The 5,941-nt window shown below is 37.0% G+C and overlaps 1 protein-coding gene and 2 long non-coding RNA genes across 3 annotated transcripts in view; 1 reads left to right on the top strand and 2 right to left on the bottom strand.

The window, feature by feature from the left end:
• LOC103149169 (uncharacterized) overlaps positions 1–5,941 on the bottom strand; it is a 25,411-nt gene that overhangs the window by 4,125 nt on the left and 15,345 nt on the right. The window lies entirely within an intron of this gene.
• The window catches only part of LOC107838194 (uncharacterized), a 12,864-nt gene that overhangs the window by 1,659 nt on the left and 5,264 nt on the right, over positions 1–5,941 (top strand). The window lies entirely within an intron of this gene.
• Positions 4,476–5,941, bottom strand: LOC103149141 (uncharacterized). The gene is made up of 3 exons (XR_477435.2): positions 5,902–5,941; positions 5,740–5,816; positions 4,476–5,512 (listed from the first exon to the last, which is right to left on the bottom strand). It is a non-coding gene; the product is annotated as an uncharacterized LOC103149141 (long non-coding RNA).

A 5,941-nucleotide genomic window follows, 5' to 3' on the forward strand; every position in this document is an offset into this window, starting at 1 on the left:
GAGACGCTGAGGACAGACGGCGGTGTACACGGGTTGCACTCTGAATCTGATGTGTTTCCATATCTGCATCTCACTTCGTCTCCATCGGGGTCAAAGGCCAATAAATCTATGTTTTTTGCACAGTTTGAAGGAATTCTGGGAGAGAAAAAGCATCCATATTAACATCACAAACCTAAATTTATGGCTCAGTTGGTAGAATATTTGTCATGTAGCCCAGACACTTAAAATTGCTGACTGATCTGCACGATTGATTAAAAATGATTTTACTATAAAGCTGCAGAAACAGTTTTTCAGAGTTTAAACCAGAGGATCTGTGGAGGATGAGGGTGATGGTAAAGACCCCCAACCAAGACCCATGGTGCTAATTGTAAAAGATAATCTTTGAAAAATACCAGTGAAGTCATGCAAATTAAATTGTTAGAAATAAAAAAAAACAAAAAAAAAACATTTCAATCCCAATTAGGGCTTTTCCATTGGTAATTAGGAAGAGTGTAAATTATTTTCCACCTGCAAAGTTTTGCCAAATGTAATAAAAATTAGAAAAAGCACGTTTCCCCAAAATTAAATCCTTTGTGCATTGTCTGTCTTTTTAGAAATGCCTGTATCATTCATGTACAAACATCCATATTTCCTGGGTTTAGTGAAGCATCCATCCGTCACGTCGTACCTCAGAGCAGGGAGGATGGTGGTCTGTGGGGATGTGTTGGGTTTTCCGATGTCGGACCGGTTCCTCACTTCAACGTCAGTCACGGCTCTCCAGGATACAATCCCGTTTTGTATGCTATTGATCCAGTTTCCACCAGCCAACCTGCAGTGGACATTATTGATCAGGTTTCAGACATATCAGGTGTTAATTCAGATCCACAGAGTCCAACAAAACCTGGAAAAAAGCTACATCATATTGTATATAATGATCATATTTGTATATATTTGTAAATATTTATTTTATTATTGAGAGGAAGTGTTTTTTTATCGACTGAATAAAGTTGTGAAAATAGGTTTTTAGATTTGGTTACTTCTCATTTTTAAAGTGTTGGACTCACAAAGTCTCAAATCCGGTGTTATTTGGGAGCAGACGAGTTATCGCTCCTTCTCTCTGACACCATTCACCAGTTACTTCCTCAACCACAGACAAACTGAGTGTCGGGTTTTGTGTTCCACAGTTTCCATTACATTCCCATGTATCAAAATCTAAACATGAGGCAAAATTCAGCTTGTATCGAAGGATCACCTGCAGATTTAAAGCAAGGAGATTTTAAGTACAATCAAATACTAAAAGCCAAATAAAATATTTGACATAGAATCATGTCTTACTGAGACTGAGCCGTCTGCACGAGTTTCCTCTGGGTAGTAGGTCATCATGGTACCCAGAAAATGAGAAGCTTGTGAACCGCTGACCAGCAGCAGCAGCAGCAACAAGGAGAGCAACATGGTGAAGGAGTCGACGTCTCCCCACAAATGCTGGAGACAAGAGAGACGAGGAAACATTTGTACTCCTCCTCCCCGCCTCTGTTTCCCATCATTTTAATGTGTATTGACAGACAGATGGTGGAATGTTGTTAAACGTGTGGTTAAACCCAGTGACACCTGATCGCTGCGTCACACCATCAGTATAGTAAAAAGCAAGTACATTTTTATTTGTACAGTACTTTTCACAAGTAAAATCACAAAACAGAGCAGACTGGACTTCTTGAGGAATCCTTCGAGATTTGCACCAACATGCTGTAGATCTTCTATGAGTTGGTGGTTGAGAGCGCCGTCTCTGCTGTCGTCATCTGTTGGGGCAGCAGAATCAGAACCAGGGACCTAAAAAGGCTCAACTGCCTGATGAAAAAGGCTGGTTCTGTTCTGGTTCTGCTCTGGAGATCATTATGCAGAGAATGATTATTCTTAAAATCAGGAAAATTATGGACAATCCTGACCAACCACTTCATGAGACTGTATCTTCAGTCAGAGGCTTCTTCAGATTTGCTGTGAGACAGACTGCTACAAGAGACCGTTCCTGCCAACAAACATCACAACATACAATAACTCTTTGAAGAATTTAAATTAATGAGCTACAACAACATTTAATTTCCCTTTGGGATTAATAAAGTATTTTTGAATGGAATTGAAATGAATTGAACACAGGCATTATTTCCACCCAGTGTCCAGACCAAACTCTCAAAAGACAAGTTTTCCACTGTAGCAGAGTCAACAGGCTGAATTTACACTTTAGTAAAAGCATTTTCTCCATTAGTTAGATTACATTATCATTGTTATCCAGTAGGGGTAGCTGTTGTAATTCCTATGATTTCTATGGTACCATTGTCTGAAAGCCTGTTATGGATTCTGTCTTCCTCTTTCTCTTTTAGCGTCTTTTAACTGCTTACACGGACACGCTGCAGATTACATAACCATGTTTATGTGTGACTGCTGGCAGTCATATGTAAACAGACTGAAACTGATTAGACTGAAACGGATTAGAATACCCTTTAGGGAGGAAACAGATTGCAGAGAAGAATAAAAACCTAAACTGGCTACAATCTTCGGGTTGGTCGGGTTCTGAAACTGGTTAACGGACCTGGTGGAGCATAGAGACAGAAATGAATGAACTCCAACAGGCCCATTCGTTCAACGTTAGGATTTCCGACATGGCACTTGAACGCCTCATTGCGCCAGAGCTGGGGTGATAGCTAGCTGCTAAGTTGCTTCCGGTTGAATGTGAAGGAGGCTCAACGTGTGTGTCTCGTCTTTCTCATACTGCAGGTCAGTAGAAATATGTTTTTATACATATATTAGTTTTCTTGGAATAATTAAAAAGGTTCTTGAATCGAATCTCAACTAATAAGTCGCGAAGTTCGTTTTGTAATTGTTATTGTGTACGAAAACGGGACTTGTTCTTAAGGCTAATTGGAGCTAATGCTAGCGGACTTCTGCGTGTGAGCTAGTTGAGGAGCTAGCTGAAGAACTGCGGACTTCATTTGAACTTGTGTGGCACTTTTTGAGAGAGTTCTCACCCAAAGGACAGGATTTTGGTTTCTTCATTTTATTTTATTTGATGCTTCTTTATGGGTTTGTTGAAAAACCAGATAAACTATATCTTTAGAAAATATGTAAAGCTCAGTTCCGAGACACAGTTTTAAAGGAGAATTGCGCCTTTTTCAGTTTTTTTATTAAAAATAGAGTTTGTTTATGTGAGATGTAAAATATTATTGTTCTATTGAAACAATTGACATTGTTACAAGCTAAGATGCTTAAATGTTAAAATATATTTTATCTGTGCTGATTAAAAATGGTAAAAGCTATTAAAACAGTTAAAAGCCATTTTACATATTTTAATTTTGATAGTTAAATATAAAAGGTCTCAGAAAAGAGGACAAGGTATTGGATTTAAAGCACTACAAAATTATTATGTTTTAGATAAGTAAATATATTTGTGAATTAATTTTGTCAGTAGATAGAATTCATAATGCTAAATGGAGCATGTTAAAAGAATAATTGTTTGGTTTAAAAGTATATTACAGCCATTTTTTTGTAATGAAGCTAGTATATGAAGTGTGTTTATTGCACAGAAGAAGAAGAAATCTTCTGGTTGAATGTGAAGGAAGCTCAACGTGTGAGCCTCGTTTTTCTCATACCACAGCGTCACATGTTGAGGGAAGATCATAATCTACATTACCCTCAGCCATCCAAGGTTGCAGGGTAACATTTACAGTAAGACACTTAATCCAGCAACATTTTTAACCATAAAATTACCAATGACAATGCCATGCAGTCATGAAAGAAAAAAAATGTTTTACCCTAATTTTATGGAGGACTTTTGGTAACTACAGCTGTTTGCATTTGACCTTGAAATTTACTACTTTTTTTTAGTGTATGGGGAAACAATAACAGTTAAAATACTAATAATAACAATAATAAAATAACAATTTTGGGTGTAAAAGAAGGTTCTGGGTTCAATTCCCGGGGTTAGTTTTCTCCGGCTTCCTCCCACAGTCCAAAAGCATGACTTTCTAAATTCTCCTTAGGTGTGAGTTTGTGTGTGCATTATTGTATATTTTTTACAACAATGTGAGTCAAGTAGTTTTGTCACACATTGCAGTGACGTATGCCCGTACTTAGAAGCTACTTTTTGTATTTTTCTGTCTAATAGGTCTGATTGTTCTCATCGTATTTAGATGCAGAGAAGACAAAGAAAGAAGCTGTAGATGCCATAATTGTGTTAACCGAATATTTTCCATCTCCAAATCTGAATGCCATCTTTATTTTTCACAGATTGCAATTCACACCTTGTTCACTTGGTGACGAATAAGTATATAAATAATCTGTCTCGTGATAAACAACTTTATTGGTTTTCCTTGGTAAAATATCACACCACTTAGTGTCAGCCAAATATTCACAATGATGTTGATAAAAGAGGCAAAAACAGAGAGACTGGTGCAGTGGAAGATGAAGTCGTGATCAAGCAGCAACAAGGAGGTCAGGAGGAAATATCGGAGCAGAGCATCCTCCCTACTTCTGTCTGAGAAGTGAGGATGGAAAAATTGTTCTGCACAAATGTAAAGTAGGATAATAGATAGTTATCAACGGGTTCCAGGCCCCACCCAGCAGATGGGTCTCTGCTCTTCGAATGAAAGTGCCGACTCCTTAAATTACTCTTTAAAGATGTTGCCATTTAAATACATTCTGCCATTTGCTGATATTATGACACATTTTTAAAAATGCATTTAAAATTCATACTCGGTCATAAATTTTCTAAAATATTTTCAGACAGCCAACAAAAAGTGACTTTATATTGAACTCTTTCTCCATTAAAAAATACATAATATATACTGGAAACTAAAAGATTGATCATAGAAATCCCCAAATATTCCCTAAAGCTGTCTATATCTGAATTAATACAAACACATTTCCATTATGTTTTAATGAAAAATCTGCTACTTTAAACAATAATGGCACTACATGCACAAGCTATAATAATATAAAATCCACATTGCATTAAAAAAACTTCAACATTGAACGCTACATTGAACATTGCACTGAATGCAATCAATCAATTCTTTTAAAATCCTTTATTCTTTAGAAAATTACCAAAATGACCTCAGATATTCATGTACATGTGGAAACATATTGATATATTTACCTGGTTTCAATGGTGTTTCAGAAACAAAAGTTAACTCACATTTTATGCCATATAAATACATTTTTTTTTTATTTTAAAATCCTCAATTTATAAAAAAATTACCAAAACATTCTCAGTCATGTCTACATGCGGAGTAATATCATTATATTTTCTTATACCTAGAAATTAAACAGGTTGACTGATGGGTTTTAAAAACACAAAAAGATTTTTTTTTAAATCACATAAAAAAGATATTTATGTCTTCTGAATATATTTTCCTGTAGCGATCAGTTAGTTCTTCGTGATGTTCCTCTAGGGGCTCGATGTTGTGACGACCACCAGACTGCTGCTCAGGAGGCGAAGACTTATGTTTGAAGGCAGCCCTTTCTCAATCAGTTTGCTTTTAATCTGCAGAAGAAAAGACAGGTTGTTACCATGACTGATTGCCTGATTTAGCTCAATCGAAACTGCGTCTAAAAAATTCCAGTCATCTCCCAGTTGGCATGAGCTGCTCATGTCAAGATGCAAAGATACACACAGGTTCAGAGGCGGAAGACGACTAAGACGTGAAACTCAGCTCAACCTGTTCGGCTGAAACTGCTTCCTTATCATTTGTAGTCAATAGGGTTACTGACCAGAGCTAAGATGTAATCAGAATTGTCCGCCATCGACAGCGTGGTTGAGATCTTCATGTTCAGAGCGATAACATATTCTAGAAACAGAAAGAAACAACTTTATGATCTGGGCCAGTAAAATATAGTTAACTTTGCGACAGAAGCTGCAAACGCCCGACTTACGAGGTCCTGGAGCAGAGGTTGTTACGTTTGCTACGGTTGA

Source organism: Poecilia formosa, unplaced genomic scaffold, assembly GCF_000485575.1.
Source record: "Poecilia formosa unplaced genomic scaffold, Poecilia_formosa-5.1.2 Scaffold218, whole genome shotgun sequence".
Lineage (NCBI taxonomy): Eukaryota > Metazoa > Chordata > Actinopteri > Cyprinodontiformes > Poeciliidae > Poecilia > Poecilia formosa.